Below are 20,941 nucleotides of genomic sequence, written 5' to 3'. Positions count from 1 at the left end.
GAGGTGCAGGAGTCCCGTTAGGGGCTGTAAGAAGGAAGGCCACAGCGATGAATACAGTACAGTGGGCAGGAAAGCAGCAGCAAAGAAATGGAGAGCAGCGGGTATATTTACCTATCAGTGTGTCACATCGGGTATCTGCGGTGGTGGTGTGTGGGAGCTTAGAGCTCAGCGCCCTTTATGCAGGGCGACCGGAAGTATAGAGCGCCGAGTGTGCAGGCGCAAAGACAAGCGGCCAAAAGGAGGTTTGGAGCTCATGGAGGGAGAAGTCTAGACTGCGCAAGCGCAGTGTGGATAATGAGGTTCTGTGAGAGGCGCTCGTTGCCTGGGCTTGTGGTGCGCGCAGGCGCAGTGTAATCGCTGGATGTACGCAAAATAAGGGGCGTTCACACTCCTCTGAAGTGCGCTGAAGGCGTTGAGGTAGTAATGTGGATATAATCAATGTATAAATGTGGACTGGCAAGCGATCAGATAGAGGTAATAGATAAAATGACAGGAGTCATGAAAGCCATGAGGAAGCTAGGAGAAATGGACAAACTTGGGAAAGTACTGTGTTTTCTCAAAAAGAAGATGCAAATAATGTAAATAAAGATAAAAATAAAAATAAAATAGAAATGTTTGAAAATTATGAAAATATAATAATGAAATGAAAAAAATGATAATTAAAATTAAGAATAACAAATAAAAATAAATATAAAAAGGATAATGGTAAACTGAAATGAGACGGAGTCTAACTAAATGGACAAAAAATGGATAGAAATTGAAAATTAGTAAAAATAAAAATGAAAATAAATAAAATGAAAATAAATATAAATATGAAAAAATAATAATAATAAAAATAAAAAAATAAAACATAAAAATAAATAAAAAATAAATAAAAAATAAAAAAATGAAAATATAAATAAAAATAAAAAAAAAATATATAAAATAAAAATATATAAAAAAGTAAAAAGGGTAAAAAAAGCGTACACCGCACCGTTCTCACCCTATGGAGAAGGCAGAAGTCCAGTGTGTCTGAAAAATAAGATATAGGTTAGTCATGGAGAAATAAAGAGAACTGCATATCTACCACCATGTATGGATATAGGAGTTACACAACATGATAACAAATTGACCCCACGTTATCTGGGGAAGTAGTTACTTAATAATGAGATCCAATTCCCTGTTAAGGCCTCTTGGGGCCAGCGTTTGGAGGGTGTAGATCCAGTAGGCTTCCCTTTCTTTCAATAGTTTAATGTGGTTTCCACCTCTGCGTGGCCGCTCAACTTGCCCGATGACTTGAACCCTCAGTGGCGAGACATTGTGGTTCGCATTGATGAAGTGGTGAGGGATCGGTAGCCAAGTCCTCTTGCAGCGTATGGTGGACTTATGACTGGCAATCCTGTCTTGTAAATGCTGGGTAGTCTCACCCACATAAAGTAGGCCACACGGACATTTTATGAGATACACAACGTAGTTGGTATCACACGTGTAGAAGCCTTTAATATTATAATGTTTGCCTGTGTGTGGGTGAGTGATTATGTTTCCCTTGATAATGTTCGAGCAGCAGGCACAATTGAGGCAAGGGAATGTGCCTTTACGTTCCGTGCCAAGGAAAGTCTGTTTAGGTACTCTGGAGAAACTCCCTATGTCGGCTCTGACTACGTTGTCCCTGACGTTTTGTGGACGTCGCTTACACATAAGTGCTGGGGTGTGGAAAGCTTCGATGTTGGGATAGGATTTAGTTAAGATGGACCAATGTTTACGGATGACATTATATATTTTGGACATTACCGGGTGGTGTGTGTGGACAAATGTGACTCTTTCTTTAGTGGGAGCAATGGGTGGTGTCAACCAGGGCTCCACGGCTCTTGCTTTCTCTCTTGAGAGGAGTTCTTGGGGGTAATGTCTGTTTTTGAATTTATCAGCCATTTCATCAAGGCGAGTAGGGATGAGGTTGGTGTCAGATACTATCCTCGTGATGCGTGTGAACTGGGAGCGAGGTAGACTGTTTTTAGTGGATGAGGGGTGGCAACTGGTATAGTGGAGTAAGTTGTTGGTATCGGTTGGTTTGGTGAAGAGTCCCCTTGTCATTCTTGATCACCATGGTGTCCAAGAAGGAAATCTGTGTCATGTGCCAGTTCAGTGTGAATTGGAGTTCTGGTCTAATGGAATTTAGAAAATCCGTGAAGGACAATAGGTCCTCTGGGGTACCCATCCAAAGACAAAAGATGTCATCAATGAAACTGAACAAACATTTGCTATATTGTTGGAATAAAGTGTTGTTGTAAATGTGCGATTGCTCAAAATTATCCATGTAGGTATTAGCATATGCGGGCGCCACATTGGCGCCCATGGCGGTCCCGCGTATCTGTAAATAAAACTGATCTCCAAAAAGGAAATAGTTCTCCTTCAGTACAATGGATAAGAGGTCAAGGCATAATTGGGTGGAGTTATTACTGAGATTAGATGATTGGAGGAGCTTTTCAACTGCAGTGATGCCCAGGTCATGTTCGATGGAAGTGTACAAGCTCTTGACATCAAAAGTTGCCAATATACAATCTGAGGATATTTCTGTGAATTGACTGATAGAGTGAAGGAAATGGCCAGTATCCAAAATGAATGATTGAGCTTTCTTGGTTAGTGGTGTAAATATTTTCTTAAGGAAGATGGAGATTGGGGCTAAAATGGAGTCTGTAGAAGCCACTATTGGACGACCAGGCGGATTTATCAGGGATTTGTGAACTTTGGGCAAAGTGTAAAAGACTGGAGTGACAGGGTTCTGATTCACTAGAAAAGTGGCCGTTTTTGAATCAATGGTGTTCAGGGCTAGGTGTTTTGATAGAACATGTTGGATTTTAGACCTAATTGTAAGGACCGGGTCATGGGGAATCGGTAAATATGTGGAAGTGTCAGAGAGTTGGCGAAGAATTTCGTTGACATAATCTGTGTGGTTTTGAACAACAATTGCACCGCCTTTGTCCACGGGTTTTATGACAATGTGTTTATTGTTTTTAAGGGACTTGATTGCCTGTTTTTCGATGGGCGTTATGTTGCTACATGTGCGTAATAGACCTTTATGGTGTTGGTCTAGGATTTTATTGGTGTCCCTATGCACTAGATCAATAAAGGCCTCAGTGGCATTAAACGAGCGTGGGGGTGGAAGTTGCTCGGGTTACGTAAACCCAGGTTGGAGATAGATATCTCAGGAGCAGGGTTCCCACCTGGTGGAAGGACTCTGTTCCTCGTTGTTTCTTGTTCAAGTCCAAAGTATGTCTTCAGACGAATATTCCTATAGAATTGTTCAAGGCCTTGGGATAATTGAAATTTACCCCATGGGGAGGGTGGGACAGAAGGACAGTCCCCGTTGGAGGATGGCTAACTCAGATGGGCTGAGTGTGTATGAGGATATATTGAGGATGGAGTTGGAAGCTTTACCTGCGATCTTGTCGTCATCCGATCTGCGGTGTTTACGGGTGGCCCTCCTTGTGCGTCTCCTCCTGTATGTCGGCCACGTGCTCTGGTCGGTGGTCGTTTCTGTAAAAAACGGTTCTGAAAAAAAAAAGTGCCAGTGGAGCTGTCGCTGTCTGTACTGTATGAACCTGTAAATCTTGGGTTGTAGTTGTAGTTTCTTCGCCAAGAGTCCGTATTGGTAGAATCTTTCCATCTGTATACCTGGTCTTGGATATATTCCTCAGAATCTCTCTGGAATTTTGATCTCTTCTTTTCTTGTAGAGCCTTGCAATGATCTTCAATGGTTTTATCTGTTTTAGATTTCAGATTTTGCCACTCTGTGCTATAGAGAGTTGAACCCAGTTGTTCCTCGATAGAGGTAATTTTCTGTGCTGTTTCAGTAATAGCTGTCTGAAGAGATTCTACAGTTAACAAAATAATGTCCAAGGAACACTTGTTAAGTATTTGTTTGAATTTCTCACAAAACTCGGGTTTATCTGAAAATAAGGTGGGTCTCAGGTGACACCGCAGGCCCCGTGGAATTCTGCTGAGTTTATGGTATTCAGCCAAGGTGGTTGCGTGTAGGTCGTATGAAGTTAGACGCTTCCATTCTCTTTCGTAATCCCTGGTCCGTATTTCCTGAGCAGGGGTTTTAAGGAAATCCCCTGATGTGGTTATTTTAGATAGGATCCTGGATGCTGTCGTCTCATCAAAAGCAAAGGTGTTGGTCGTCATTGAGGGAGCTGGTGCAGACGTCAACTTGAATATCATAGTAAAGAACAAGACGTGCACTCTCGCTGGTAATGGTGCAGACTGAACGTGGAGGAATCCTCCAAAGTATAGTCCCAAATGTAAACAGTCGCACTCAAGGAGATATATTCAGAGTATTTTTAGCCAAACAAATGGTTTTTTATTATTTAGAAAAACACCAACAATTTAATTAGAAAATTCACCGCAGTGTTGCAAGGTAACGTTTCGACCCACTGGGTCTTTTTCAAACCTTACTGGAACAGAAAGAATATACACAGTGTCAATAAAAGATAATCAAAAAACATAAAAAACACAGATATGTACAAGTATAATGTCCCTATTCAATAGAAGTTATAACATGTCAGTATAATAGTCGATAGGACGGCGGTATTACGGGACCCCTAAAAAATACTGAAGAAACAACATAATAGATATCACCAGAGGTGTCATTGGACCTGTCAGGTTTGTACACATACTCTAGGGTGGATTTTAGAAAGTAAATACTGGAACTTGGCACATTCGGTGTGTCCATGTAATAAGGACTAAGTGCACGGAGAACACAGAGGGAATCGTATCACAAAAAGAGAAAACAGTAAATACAATTATCATCGTCTTATTGTTGGAGCCCTGGGTGGTCACATAGATATGTCTACAACAGTATATAATACAATGGTGGTGGACATAGATGGCAGTAAATAAAGCGGTTGGTACTGACCTTATGAAAGTAGAAAGTGAGAGGAGGGTAAAAATCCCTGGAGAGGTGCAGTAGTCCCGTTAGGGGCTGTAAGAAGGAAGGCCACAGCGATGAATACAGTACAGTGGGCAGGAAAGCAGCAGCAAAGAAATGGAGAGCAGCGGGTATATTTACCTATCAGTGTGTCACATCGGGTATCTGCGGTGGTGGTGTGTGGGAGCTTAGAGCTGAGCGCCCTTTATGCAGGGCAACCGGAAGTATAGAGCGCCGAGTGTGCAGGCGCAAAGACAAGCGGCCAAAAGGAGGTTTGGAGCTCATGGAGGGAGAAGTCTAGACTGCGCAAGCGCAGTGTGGATAATGAGGTTCTGTGAGAGGCGCTCGTTGCCTGGGCTTGTGGTGCGCGCAGGCGCAGTGTAATCGCTGGATGTACGCAAAATAAGGGGTGTTCACACTCCTCTGAAGTGCGCTGAAGGCGTTGAGGTAGTAATGTGGATATAATCAATGTATAAATGTGGACTGGCAAGCGATCAGATAGAGGTAATAGATAAAATCATGAAAGCCATGAGGAAGCTAGGAGAAATGGGCAAACTTGGGAAAGTACTGTGTTTTCTCAAAAAGAAGATGAAAATAATGTAAATAAAGATAAAAATAAAAATAAAATAGAAATGTTTGAAAATGATGAAAATATAATAATGAAATGAAAAAAATGATAATTAAAATTAAGAATAACAAATAAAAATAAATATAAAAAGGATAATGGTAAACTGAAATGAGACGGAGTCGAACTAAATGGACAAAAAATGGATAGAAATTGAAAATTAGTAAAAATAAAAATGAAAATAAATAAAATGAAAATAAATATAAATATGAAAAAATAATACTAATAATAAAAAAAATGAAAATATAAATAAAAATAAAAAAATAAAAATATATAAAAGTAAAAACGGATTCAAAAACGGCCACTTTTCTAGTGAACCAGAACCCTGTCACACCAGTCTTTTACACTTTGCCCAAAGTTCACAAATCCCTGATAAATCCGCCTGGTCGCCCAATAGTGGCTTCTACAGACTCCATTTTAGCCCCAATCTCCATCTTCCTTGAGAAAATATTTACATCATTAACGAAGAAAGCTCAATCATTCATTTTGGATACTGGCCATTTCCTCCACTCTATCAGTCAATTCACAGAAATATATAGAAACAATATAGCAAATGTTGGTTCAGTTTCATTGATGACATCTTTTGTCTTTGGATGGGTACCGCAGAGGACCTATTGTCCTTCACGGATTTTCTAAATTCCATTAGACCAGAACTTCAATTCACACTGAACTGGCACAGGACACAGATTTCCTTCTTGGACACCATGGTGATTAAGAATGACAAGGGGACTCTATCCACCGACATCTTCACCAAACCAACCGATACCAACAACTTACTCCACTATACCAGTTGCCACCCCTCATCCACTAAAAACAGTCTACCTCGCTCCCAGTTCACACGCATCACGAGGATAGTATCTGACACCAACCTCATCCTTACTCGCCTTGATGAAATGGCTGATAAATTCAAAAACAGACATTACCCCCAAGAACTCCTCTCAAGAGAGAAAGCAAGAGCCGTGGAGCCCCGGTTGACACCACCCATTGCTCCCACTAAAGAAAGAGTCACATTTGTCCACACACACCACCCGGTAATGTCCAAAATATATAATGTCATCCGTAAACATTGGTCCATCTTAACTAAATCCTATCCCAACGTCGAAGCTTTCCACACCCCAGCACTTATGTGTAAGCGACATCCACAAAACGTCAGGGACAACGTAGTCAGAGCCGACATAGGGAGTTTCTCCAGAGTACCTAAACAGACTTTCCTTGGCACGGAACATAAAGGCACATTCCCTTGCCTCAGTTGTGCCTGCTGCTCGAACATTATCAAGGGAAACGAAATCACTCACCCACACACAGGCAAACATTATAATATTAAAGGCTTCTACACGTGTGATACCAACTACGTTGTGTATCTCATAAAATGTCCGTGTGGCCTACTTTATGTGGGTGAGACTACCCAGCATTTACGAGACAGGATTGCCAGTCATAAGTCCACCATATGCTGCAAGAGGACTTGGCTACCGATCCTTCACCACTTCATCAATGCAAACCACAATGTCTCGCAACTGAGGGTTCAAGTCATTGAGCAAGTTGAGCGGCCATGCAGAGGTGGAAACCACATTAAACTATTGAAAGAAAGGGAAGCCTACTGGATCTACACCCTCCAAACGCTGGCCCCAAGAGGCCTTAACAGGGAATTGGATCTCATTATTAAGTAACTACTTCCCCAGATAACGTGGGGTCAGTTTGTTATCATGTTGTGTAACTCCTATATCCATACATGGTGGTAGATATGCAGTTCTCTTTATTTCTCCATGACTAACCTATATCTTATTTTTCAGACACACTAGTCTTCTGCCTTCTCCATAGGGTGAGTACGGTGCGGAGTACGCTTTTTTTTACCCTTTTTACTTTTATATATTTTTATTTTATATTTTTTTATTTTTATTTATATTTTCATTTTTGATTTTTTATTTATTTTTTATTTTTTAGTATTATTATTTTTTCATATTTATATTTATTTTCATTTTATTTATTTTCATTTTTATTTTTACTAATTTTCAATTTCTATCCATTTTTTGTCCATTTAGTTCGACTCCGTCTCATTTCAGTTTACCATTATCCTTTTTATATTTATTTTTATTTTTTATTCTTAATTTTAATTATCATTTTTTTCATTTCATTATTATATTTTCATCATTTTCAAACATTTCTATTTTATTTTTATTTTTATCTTTATTTACATTATTTTCATCTTCTTTTTGAGAAAACACAGTACTTTCCCAAGTTTGCCCATTTCTCCTAGCTTCCTCATGGCTTTCATGATTTTATCTATTACCTCTATCTGATCGCTTGCCAGTCCACATTTATACATTGATTATATCCACATTACTACCTCAACGCCTTCAGCGCACTTCAGAGGAGTGTGAATGCCCCTTATTTTGCGTACATCCAGCGATTACACTGCGCCTGCGCGCACCACAAGCCCAGGCAACGAGCGCCTCTCACAGAACCTCATTATCCACACTGCGCTTGCGCAGTCTAGACTTCTCCCTCCATGCGCTCCAAACCTCCTTTTGGCCGCTTGTCTTTGCGCCTGCACACTCAGCGCTCTATACTTCCGGTCGCCCTACATAAAGGGCGCTCAGCTCTAAGCTCCCACACACCACCACCGCAGATACCCGATGTGACACACTGATAGGTAAATATACCCGCTGCTCTCCATTTCTTTGCTGCTGCTTTCCTGCCCACTGTACTGTATTCATCGCTGTGGCCTTCCTTCTTACAGCCCCTAACGGGACTCCTGCACCTCTCCAGGGATTTTTACCCTCCTCTCACTTTCTACTTTCATAAGGTCAGTACCAACCGCTTTATTTACTGCCATCTATGTCCACCACCATTGTATTATATACTGTTGTAGACATATCTATGTGACCACCCAGGGCTCCAACAATAAGACGATGATAATTGTATTTACTGTTTTCTCTTTTTGTGATACGATTCCCTCTGTGTTCTCCGTGCACTTAGTCCTTATTACATGGACACACCGAATATGCCAAGTTCCAGTATTTACTTTCTAAAATCCACCCTAGAGTATGTGTACAAACCTGACAGGTCCAATGACACCTCTGGTGATATCTATTATGTTGTTTCTTCAGTATTTTTTAGGGGTCCCGTAATACTGCCGTCCTATCGACTATTATACTGACATGTTATAACTTCTATTGAATAGGGACATTATACTTGTACATATTTGTGTGTTTTTTATGTTTTTTGATTATATTTTATTGACACTGTGTATATTCTTTCTGTTCCAGTAAGGTTTGAAAAAGACCCAGTGGGTCGAAACGTTACCTTGCAACACTGCGGTGAATTTTCTAATTAAATTGTTGGTGTTTTTCTAAATAATAAAAAACCATTTGTTTGGCTAAAAATACTCTGAAGATATCTCCTTGAGTGCGACTGTTTACATTTGGGACTATACTTTGGAGGATTCCTCCACGTTCAGTCTGCACCATTACCAGCGAGAGTGCACGTCTTGTTCTTTACTACAATATACTACGTGGGCTGCGCAATGTACAACATGGGCTGCGCAATATACTACGTGGGCTGCGCAATATACTACGTGGGTTGCGCAATATACTCGTGGGCTGCGTAATATACTACGTGGGCTGCGCAATGTTCTACGTGGGCTGCGCAATGTACTACATGGGCTGCGCAATGTACTGTGTTGGCTGTGCAATGTACTGCGTGGGCTGCGCAATGTACTGCGTGGGCTGAGCAATGTACTGCGTGGGCTGCTCAATGTACTGCGTGGGCTGCGCAATATACTACGTGGGCTGTGCTATAAACTACGCATACATATTCAAGAATACCCGATGCGTTAGAATCGGGCCACCATCTAGTTCTTGTTATAAAAGCCATGTACTGATTTTCTTTCCCATTTTGTTTTCCACAGATTCCTGGCTACCGGAGAGACCTTAAGATCTTTACATTTTCAATTTCGGATTGGACTGTCCACCCTTTCTGGGATTGTTGGAGACACCTGCTGTGCATTGTGTGATGTTCTGCATGCAGAATTACTCCCCCAACCCACAACTGAACTCTGGCTGAAAAATGAAGAAAAATTCAAGGAAATTTTTAATTTTCCCAACTGTGTGGGAGCTGTGGACGGCAAACACTTTCGGATTCTTAAACCTGTTGGAAGTGGATCCAAGTACTTCAATTATAAAAAAACACTTTTCCATTGTTCTCATGGTGATTGCAGATGCTGAGTGTAGATTTGTTGCCATTGACGTTGGCTCATTTGGGCGAGGAAACGACTCACTGACTTTAAAAAACTCTGACATGGGACGTTTGTATGGTAATAATTTCAATTTTCCACCGCCACGACCTCTTCCTAACACTGAAGGGCTGCCAATGCCATTTGTTGTTGTTGGGGTGAGGCGTTTCAAATGCGTGCCAACTTCATAAAACCATACTCAAGTCAGAACTTGAATAACACCAAAAGGATTTTCAACCTCAGACTGACAAAGGCACAAAGAACTGTAGAGTGTGCCTTTGGTTTTCTGGCAGCTAAATGGCGCATATTGGGAACCCCAATCAATCTTAAAGTAGAGATAATTGATGAGGTTGTGAAAGCGTGTGTTGTTCTGCATAATTACATCCTGGCAAAAGAGCAACTCCACTTCGAACTGGAGGTACCTGCCGAATTATCATGCTCACCCTCTGAGGACTACAGTGGAAGTTGCCCAAATGAGGGATAAATTGGCTGCCTACTTTGTCTCTGATATTGGACGTGTGTCATGGCAAGATGAAATAGTTTAAGCTGTAAATAAGTCAAATGTACCTGCAATGTTATGTACCTGTACTTTTTTCTGACTGTAATATTGACACCTTGAATGTAACTTTAATAACAAACACCTTAACTGTAACACCTGTTAATACTTCACTCAACAATACACTCACCAATACACACATGTTTTTAAAAAAAAGCTAAAGAAAATACAGTTAGACAGTTATTGTGAATCAATATAATTTGTATTAACAAAAATAAATACTATTTTAAATTAAAAAAAAATGAAAATGTGATTACTTTCAGGTTCTGCAGGAGAGAGTGACATGGTGGACCTGGGGGGGGGTATCGAGCTGTGATGGTAGGCTTGGAGTGGTTGGGGAAGTAGGGGAAGTGGAAGGGGCAGACAATTGGAGAATTGAGTCAGAAACATTGGCGGATGACACATTGAGGGAAGAGGTCACATTAGGAGTGGAAAACAAGTTGGAAGGGATTGACACATTCGATGGGAAAGAACCCAGGGAGGTGTGGACCGACTTGAAAACAAAGACACATTTGGAGGTGAGGGTGGAGGGGGTGGTTTTATGTTTTTTGGCATTTTCACATTTCCTGGATTTGGTTTTGCTGCTTCCTCTGCCTTTTCCTTCCTGTTGATACGTGGTGGGAGTGGAAGTCTGAGCTGCTGCACTCGGCTGCATGGTAGAAGTGGAAGGCTGGGCTGCTGCACTCGGCTGCGTGGTGTAGTTGGGTAGTGTTGGAACAGTCCTAATGCCCAGCGGTGGTTGTGGTGGTGGTGGATAGTGCCACTGATGCTGTCCTGGAGCTTGTTGCTCTGTAGGGAAAGAACTTGGTGCCTGCTGCTGATATCGGGACCGTTGCATGGCCTCGGTGTAAGCATCCTGACAGGGCTTCATCATATAGAGCTGGAGATCAGGACTAAGGTTTTCCGTCATGCCCCGTTCTATAGTGGAAAAATAATGTTGCGCTTGTTTTTTAAGATTGGCTTCAAGGCGTCTGTGGACATCCTGGAAAATTTGTGTTCACGTGAGTGAACCCACTATCCAGTCTTTCTACAACCGCCTTTATCCCAGCCTGGAAAACCGAGCTTAAGTGAATAAATTTGGGCATAACTGACCTCTCCCAGGCACTCTGCCACTGGCGACCAGACCCAAGTAAAGTAGTGGCAGGGGGCTGGCAGAGAGGAAAACTTGATGGAGCAGCTTCCTGTTCCTCAGCCTGTGAAGCCTGCCTGGTTGCTCCATTGCTGGTGGATGATTGGGCCTGTTCGTTGGCTGGTCAATGAGGGGCCACTCCAACAGAGGACAATCCAGGTTCTGTGGTGCTGCACCAGGTTCTGTGTGGAAAATAAATGAAAAACATTAGTAAAAAAATTAAAAGTAATAGTAAGACACCACAAAAGATACTCACGTTTGCTAAGCAAGCGCTGGCCTGAGAAAAAAAAGCCGCTGATGGTACTTATATTTTCAGACTTTTTGAGCAGCACCACTTCGAACCCGAATCTCCTCTCTCATGTTCTTATTGAAGTGATCCTTCATCGAGCGTCAACAAACTTTTACTCTCTTCACTGTGAAGGGGGAAGAAAAAAAAATCATTGTAAAAAGACACCAACATGTACAGCAAAAACCGATGTAAAAGACCACATTGCAATACTTACGAAAATCCTTTCTGACTTGTGGCCTTGCGTGGTCTCAATCATCCAACAGCGATCTTGCCCCTTCTTCCCAGAGTCATCGGATCAAGGCTGAGTCAGAATGATTCTGATCACGGGGGGGGGGGGGGGGGTCCCACAACGCTGATCGTTATTGCATAGCTTAAATAAGGACTTCGTTATCGATATCTGCTTGTCCTTCCTCAGGTTGTGGAACTTATAGATGAAATACAAAAAAAATTTGTAAGTAAAACTGAAAACAAATTCAGTTACAACTCTGATAAAGGCTACTTACACCCTGTCTTTCCTCGTCTGCAACTTGAGGTTGATGACCCTGGGAAGAATCATTTCCACTAGACTGCTCCTGCTCTTCTGCATTGTCAGGTACCTGTAAATAAACTACATGATTTAACACATGTCTAGTATTGACAGTCAAAACATACCAATCAGTAAATCAAATGTGATTACATAATCTGTGTCATGTCCACTTTCGGAACCTTCAGTGGAGGACATGTTGGAAGAGTAGGCAGCAGTCAAGTGAAACACGAGAAAAAAACAGATAAGAAAACTTTAACTTGTTAAAAGCCAAACACAATGCAGCAAAAAAAAGAACAATGGACACCAATACTTACATTACAGGCAGTTGTACAACACAGCAGTCAGGCTGCCCCAGGGCAGCAGCACCAAGATGGCAGCAGCACCAGGACGGCAGCAGCAAACAGTCTACAAGAAAAAGAAAAAAAAAGCACAGAGTACACAGTATGGCAGCAACAGGACCAGAGCAGCAAACAGTCTACAAGGAACAGAAACAAATTAGTACAGAGTACAGACTGCAAAGAGAAACAGACATTTTCAAGGCTTCTATACTTACATCCAGCAGCACCAGGATGGCAGTACCAGAAAGACGGCAGCAACTGAAAGTAAGCAGCACCAGGACGGCGGAAGCACTAGGACAGCAGCAACAGAACGGCAGCAACAGGACAGCAGCATCAGGACTGGAGCAGCAGTCTACAAGGAACAGAAAAAAAAATTAGTACAGAGTACAGACTGCAAAGACAAACAGACATTTTCAAAGCTTCTATACTTACATCCAGAGTCTTGTCCTGAGTCTTGTGCTTACATCCAGAGTCTTGAGAGTAATGGACTACCTGTCTCCAGACCCCCTTTTATACATCAGGTGGTAACATTGTTTCCTGGACATGATTAGTGTGAAGTACGCATGCGTATCGAATGCATTCGTACGCATGTACTTGCGTACCAATGCGTTCCCATAGACAGTAATGAGTTTTTTGATGCAATAATCCGCAATCGTCCGCATGCGGACGATTGCGCAATATTTGATGCCTCAAAAATGCAACATGTTGCGTTTGTCGGACACCGCTGCACACCGCGAAAAGATGCATGCGAACGATGAGCTCAGCGCATGTAAATACAACAGAAATGCTTCTGTATGATGTGCAATATGTTAGCATTTGGGGCCCCATTTTAAACTTTTGCGTAGGGCCCCACTTTGCCTAAAACCGGCACTGGCTGCATGTGCTGAAAAGCTTCATCAAATCACATTAACCTGTGTGTGGGTTTTCCCTTGCAACGCTTAGCCATAAGAAAAATAGGTTTTGTTAGCGTCTTAGGCCCCCTTCACACATCCTGATATTTCAGGTACTGGAAAAAACAGTACTGGCACAGGCGCTTTCCGTGTCCGTATGTCCGTTTGTGTCATCCATGTTTCTCCTACGTGTGTCATCCATGTGATTTCTGTGTGGATACATAACAGGGCAAAATTTTGTGTGCAGGAATTAAAGGGTTAAAGGTGGAAAAGGTGTGCCTATTTAGTAATTAGCATTTTAAAATCATGCCAAATACACTGATTTGGACCATTTTGCCTTTGGCATCTCTGTTAATGGTCCTTTGGCGAGCAAAATATGTCTCTTTCCAATGAGGCATTCTCATGGTCGGCTTGACTTCTGCCATGTTGCTTTGGGGTTCGGAGGTATGCAAAACAAATAACTCATTATAATCAGTTTCTCCCATAATGTAATACATGGCAGTTTTATGTTGTTAAGAAAGCGTGGGTTCACAAAAAATATTATGCTTGATAAACATATGTCTCCCCTCTGTTGTGCATTTTTGTTGTGACATACCTTAGTTTAACAGATTTCTGAACACTTCTGTGCCCTTTTTTGACCACATGATTTGTTAGTGTCTATTTATAGTGCTTTGGAACAAAGCACTATACTGTTATTCCATCGTGGATAACTTCTTCTTATTATAGTGCTTTGGAACAAAGCACTATACTGTTATTCCATCGTGGTAAACTTCTTATTATAGTGCTTTGGAACAAAGCACTATACTGTTATTCCATCGTGGTAAACTTCTTCTTATTCTTATTATAGTGCTTTGGAACAAAGCACTATACTGTTATTCCACCGTGGTAAACTTCTTATTATTATAGTGCTTTGGAACAAAGCACTATACTGTTATTCCACCGTGGTATACTTCTTCTTATTATTATTATTATTAGGCTTTTTTTCGCAGTTAATGCGGCCCGAACCGCTGAACGCACAGACTCCAGTGAGGTGTCATTTCGAAGCCAGCGTCCACGAGAGGTGTGCTAAGTTATTTTCATGTCGATCGGATTTGTAGTTTTGGTGCAATTTGCATTTGAAAATTGTTTCCCCCTCATTGGAAAGCATTGTTTCAATGCATTTCAATAGGGAAATTTTCCTATACGTTTAAAATGGGCTGGTTTCTGAGGCAATTTCTAAAAATAACTTAACTGCCAAATGCCACCTGGCTGATTAGCTCATTGATATGCGCAGTCAGACACAGTTACTATGCCAACGCCTACCAACTCCACCAGGTCAGTTTTGTCAGATAATATCAGCTCTTAAAGTGACAGCACAGCACAATTTCAAAGCACTATCTGTAGTCTTATTATTATTACAGTATACAGCGCAGAGCCCCGCAGCATACAGCGCAGAGCCCCGCAGTATACAGCGCAGAGCCCCGCAGCATACAGCGCAGAGCCCCGCAGCATACAGCGCAGAGCCCCGCAGTATACAGCGCAGAGCCGCGCAGTATACAGCGCAGAGCCGCGCAGTATACAGCGCAGAGCCGCGCATTATACAGCATGGAGCCGCGCAGCATACAGCGCGGAGCCGCGCAGCATACAGCGCAGAGCCGCGCAGCATACAGCGCGGAGCCGCGCAGCATACAGCGCGGAGCCGCGCAGCATACAGCGCAGAGCCGCGCAGTATACAGCGCAGAGCCCCACAGTATACAGCGCAGAGCCACGCAGTATACAGCGCAGAGCCGCGCAGCATACAGCGCAGAGCCCCGCAGCATACAGCGCAGAGCCCCGCAGTATACAGCGCAGAGCCGCGCAGCATACAGCGCAGAGCCGCGCAGTATACAGCGCAGAGCCCCACAGTATACAGCGCAGAGCCACGCAGTATACAGCGCAGAGCCGCGCAGCATACAGCGCAGAGCCCCGCAGCATACAGCGCAGAGCCCCGCAGTATACAGCGCAGAGCCGCGCAGCATACAGCGCAGAGCCGCGCAGTATACAGCGCAGAGCCGCACAATATACAGCGCGGAGCCACGCAGCATACAGCGCGGAGCCGCGCAGCATACAGCGCAGAGCCCCGCAGCATACAGCGCAGAGCCGCGCAGCATACAGCGCAGAGCCGCGCAGCATACAGCGCAGAGCCGCGCAGCATACAGCGCAGAGCCCCGCAGCATACAGCTCAGAGCCCCACAGCATACAGCTCAGAGCCCCGCAGCATACAGCGCAGAGCCCCGCAGCATACAGCGCAGAGCCCCGCAGCATACAGCGCAGAGCCCCGCAGTATACAGCGCAGAGTCGCGCAGTATACAGCGCAGAGGCGCGCAGTATACAGCGCCCACCAAATCGGCCCCTGAGGGGCCCCACCCACCAAATCGGACCCAGAGTGGCTACAACTACCAAACCAGCGCCTGAGGGGCACCCAAGTGTGAAAGTCTTGCTGGGGCAACCCGGGCACCATTCCAAAGCACTATCTGTAGTTCCTTCAGGAAATACCCATCTATTTCTCTCTGTTATCAGCCATTCCCCGTACTGCTGTCAGTCTATTTCTCTCTGTTATCAGCCATTCCCCTGTCCTGCTGTCAGTCTATTCTCTCGGTTATCAGCCATTCCCCGTCCTGCTGTCAGTCTATTCTCTCTGTTATCAGCCATTCCCCTGTCCTGCTGTCAGTCTATTCTCTCTGTTATCAGCCATTCCCCGTCCTACTGTCAGTCTATTTCTCTCTGTTATCAGCCATTCCCCTGTCCTGCTGTCAGTCTATTCTCTCTGTTATCAGCCATTCCCCGTCCTGCTGTCAGTCTATTTCTCTCTGTTATCAGCAATTCCCCTGTCCTGCTGTCAGTCTATTCTCTCTGTTATCAGCCATTCCCTTGTCCTGCTGTCAGTCTATTCTATTCTGAGTGACCCGGCCCACCAAATCGGACCCAGAGTGACCCGGCCCACCAAACCGGACCCAGAGTGACCCGGCCCACCAAATCGGACCCAGAGTGACCCGGCCCACCAAATCGGACCCAGAGTGACCCGGCCCACCAAATCGGACCCAGAGTGACCCGGCCCACCAAATCGGACCCAGAGTGACCCGGCCCATCAAATCGGACCCAGAGTGACTCGGCCCACCAAATCGGACCCAGAGTGACCCGGCCCACCAAATCGGACCCAGAGTGACCCGGCCCACCAAATCGGACCCAGAGTGACCCGGCCCACCAAATCGGACCCAGAGTGACCCGGGCCACCAAATCGGACCCAGAGTGACCCGGGCCACCAAATCGGACCCAGAGTGACCCGGCCCACCAAATCGGACCCAGAGTGACCCGACCCACCAAATCGGACCCAGAGTGACCCGGGCCACCAAATCGGACCCAGAGTGACCCGGGCCACCAAATCAAACCCAGAGTGACCCGGGCCACCAAATCGGACCCAGAGTGACCCGGCCCACCAAATCGGACCCAGAGTGACCCGGCCCACCAAATCGGACCCAGAGTGACCCGGCCCACCAAATCGGACCCAGAGTGACCCGGCCCACCAAATCGGACCAAGAGTGACCCGGGCCACCAAATCGGACCCAGAGTGACCCGGGCCACCAAATCGGACCCAGAGTGACCCGGGCCACCAAATCGGACCCAGAGTGACCCGGGCCACCAAATCGGACCCAGAGTGACCCGGGCCACCAAATCGGACCCAGAGTGACCCGGGCCACCAAATCGGACCCAGAGTGACCCGGGCCACCAAATCGGACCCAGAGTGGCCCGGGCCACCAAATCGGACCCAGAGTGGCCCAGCCCACCAAATCGGACCCAGAGTGGCCCGGCCCACCAAATCGGCCCCTGAGGGGCCCCGCCCACCAAATCGGCCCCTGAGGGGCCCCGCCCACCAAATCGGACCCAGAGTGACGCGGCCCACCAAATCGGACCCAGAGTGACCCGGCCCACCAAATCGGACCCAGAGTGGCCTGGCCCACCAAATCGGACCCATAGTGGCTCGGCCCATTAAATCGGACCCAGAGTGACCCAGCCCACCAAATCGGACCCAGAGTGGCTCCACCAACCAAATCGGACCCAGAGTGGCGCCGCCTGCCAAATCGGACCCAGAGTGGCGCCGCCCGCCAAATCGGACCCAGAGTGGCGCCGCCCGCCAAATCGGATCCAGAGTGGCGCCGCCCACCAAATCGGACCCAGAGTGGCGCCGCCCGCCAAATCGGACCCAGAGTGGAGCCGCTCACCAAATCGGACCCAGAGTGGCGCCGCCCGCCAAATCGGACCCAGAGTGGCGCCGCCCGCCAAATCGGACCCAGAGTGGCCTCAACCCTGAGGGGCTACAACTACCAAACCAGCGCCTGAGGGGCACCCAAGTGTGAAAGTCTTGCAGGGGCACCCCGGCACCATTCCAAAGCACTATTCATTCATTCATTCATTCAGGAAATACCCATCTATTTCTCTCTGTTATCAGCCATTCCCCTGTCCTGCTTTCAGTCTATTCTCCCTGTTATCAGCCATTCCCCCATCCTGCTGTCAGTCTTTTTCTCTGTTATCAGCCATTCCCCTGTCCTGCTGTCAGTCTATTTCTCTCTGATATCAGCCATTCCCCTGTCGTGCTGTCAGTCTATTCTCTCTGTTATCAGCCATTCCCTTGTCCTGCTGTCAGTCTATTCTCTGTTATCAGCCATTCCCTTATCCTGCTGTCAGTCAGAGTGACCCGGGCCACCAAATCAGACCCAGAGTGACCCGGGCCACCAAATCGGACCCAGAGTGACCCGGGCCACCAAATCGGACCCAGAGTGACCCGGGCCACCAAATCGGACCCAGAGTGACCCGGGCCACCAAATCGGACCCAGAGAGACCCGGGCCACCAAATCGGACCCAGAGTGACCCGGGCCACTAAATCGGACCCAGAGTGACCCGGGCCACTAAATCGGACCCAGAGTGACCCGGCCCACCAAATCGGACCCAGAGTGACCCGGCCCACCAAATCGGACCCAGAGTGACCCGGGCCACCAAATCGGACCCAGAGTGACCCGGGCCACCAAAACGGACCCAGAGTGACCCGGGCCACCACATCGGACCCAGAGTGACCCGGGCCACCACATCGGACCCAGAGTGACCCGGGCCACCACATCGGACCCAGAGTGACCCGGGCCACCACATCGGACCCAGAGTGACCCGGGCCACCACATCGGACCCAGAGTGACCCGGGCCACCAAATCGGACCCAGAGTGACCCGGCCCACCAAATCGGACCCAGAGTGACCCGGCCCACCAAATCGGACCCAGAGTGACCCGGCCCACCAAATCGGACCCAGAGTGACCCGGCCCACCAAATCGGACCCAGAGTGACCCGGGCCACCAAATCGGACCCAGAGTGACCCGGGCCACCAAATCGGACCCAGAGTGACCCGGGCCACCAAATCGGACCCAGAGTGACCCGGGCCACCAAATCGGACCCAGAGTGACCCGGGCCACCAAATCGGACCCAGAGTGACCCGGGCCACCAAATCGGACCCAGAGTGGCCCGGGCCACCAAATCGGACCCAGAGTGGCCCAGCCCACCAAATCGGACCCAGAGTGGCCCGGCCCACCAAATCGGCCCCTGAGGGGCCCCGCCCACCAAATCGGCCCCTGAGGGGCCCCGCCCACCAAATCGGACCCAGAGTGACGCGGCCCACCAAATCGGACCCAGAGTGACCCGGCCCACCAAATCGGACCCAGAGTGGCCTGGCCCACCAAATCGGACCCATAGTGGCTCGGCCCATTAAATCGGACCCAGAGTGACCCAGCCCACCAAATCGGACCCAGAGTGGCTCCACCAACCAAATCGGACCCAGAGTGGCGCCGCCTGCCAAATCGGACCCAGAGTGGCGCCGCCCGCCAAATCGGACCCAGAGTGGCGCCGCCCGCCAAATCGGACCCAGAGTGGCGCCGCCCGCCAAATCGGACCCAGAGTGGCGCCGCCCGCCAAATCGGACCCAGAGTGGAGCCGCCCACCAAATCGGACCCAGAGTGGCGCCGCCCGCCAAATCGGACCCAGAGTGGCGCCGCCCGCCAAATCGGACCCAGAGTGGCGCCGCTCACCAAATCGGACCCAGAGTGGCGCCGCCCGCCAAATCGGACCCAGAGCGGCACCGCCCGCCAAATCGGACCCAGAGTGGCCTCAACCCTGAGGGGCTACAACTACCAAACCAGCGCCTGAGGGGCACCCAAGTGTGAAAGTCTTGCAGGGGCACCCCGGCACCATTCCAAAGCACTATTCATTCATTCATTCATTCAGGAAATACCCATCTATTTCTCTCTGTTATCAGCCATTCCCCTGTCCTGCTTTCAGTCTATTCTCCCTGTTATCAGCCATTCCCCCATCCTGCTGTCAGTCTTTTTCTCTGTTATCAGCCATTCCCCTGTCCTGCTGTCAGTCTATTTCTCTCTGATATCAGCCATTCCCCTGTCGTGCTGTCAGTCTATTCTCTCTGTTATCAGCCATTCCCTTGTCCTGCTGTCAGTCTATTCTCTGTTATCAGCCATTCCCTTATCCTGCTGTCAGTCAGAGTGACCCGGGCCACCAAATCAGACCCAGAGTGACCCGGGCCACCAAATCGGACCCAGAGTGACCCGGGCCACCAAATCGGACCCAGAGTGACCCGGGCCACCAAATCGGACCCAGAGTGACCCGGGCCACCAAATCGGACCCAGAGAGACCCGGGCCACCAAATCGGACCCAGAGTGACCCGGGCCACTAAATCGGACCCAGAGTGACCCGGGCCACTAAATCGGACCCAGAGTGACCCGGCCCACCAAATCGGACCCAGAGTGACCCGGCCCACCAAATCGGACCCAGAGTGACCCGGGCCACCAAATCGGACCCAGAGTGACCCGGGCCACCAAAACGGACCCAGAGTGACCCGGGCCACCACATCGGACCCAGAGTGACCCGGGCCACCACATCGGACCCAGAGTGACCCGGGCCACCACATCGGACCCAGAGTGACCCGGGCCACCACATCGGACCCAGAGTGACCCGGGCCACCACATCGGACCCAGAGTGACCCGGGCCACCTCATCGGACCCAGAGTGACCCGGGCCACCACATCGGACCCAGAGTGACCCGGGTCACCACATCGGACCCAGAGTGACCCGGGCCACCAAATCGGACTCAGAGTGACCCGGGCCACCAAATCGGACCCAGAGTGACCCGGGCCACCAAATCGGACCCAGAGTGACCCGGGCCACCAAATCGGACCCAGAGTGACCCGGGCCACCAAATCGGACCCAGAGTGACCCGGGCCACCAAATCGGACCCAGAGTGACCCGGGCCACCAAATCGGACCCAGAGTGACCCGGGCCACCAAATCGGACCCAGAGTGACCCGGGCCACCAAATCGGACCCAGAGTGCCCCGGGCCACCAAATCGGACCCAGAGTGCCCCGGGCCACCAAATCGGACCCAGAG

The 20,941-nt window shown here is 47.5% G+C and overlaps 1 long non-coding RNA gene across 1 annotated transcript in view; it reads left to right on the top strand.

Moving 5' to 3' along the window:
* LOC143796063 (uncharacterized) overlaps window positions 1-10,551 on the top strand; it is a 34,710-nt gene extending 24,159 nt beyond the window's left edge. Inside the window, exon 4 of the long non-coding RNA XR_013220441.1 lies at window positions 9,439-10,551. This is a non-coding gene — a long non-coding RNA (uncharacterized LOC143796063). The remainder of the gene's footprint in view (window positions 1-9,438) is intronic.
* The last annotated feature ends 10,390 nt before the right edge of the window (window positions 10,552-20,941 follow it).

Source organism: Ranitomeya variabilis, chromosome 1 (assembly GCF_051348905.1).
Source record: "Ranitomeya variabilis isolate aRanVar5 chromosome 1, aRanVar5.hap1, whole genome shotgun sequence".
Classification (NCBI taxonomy): Eukaryota; Metazoa; Chordata; class Amphibia; order Anura; family Dendrobatidae; genus Ranitomeya; species Ranitomeya variabilis.
This window is presented reverse-complemented; position numbering and strand designations above follow the sequence as displayed.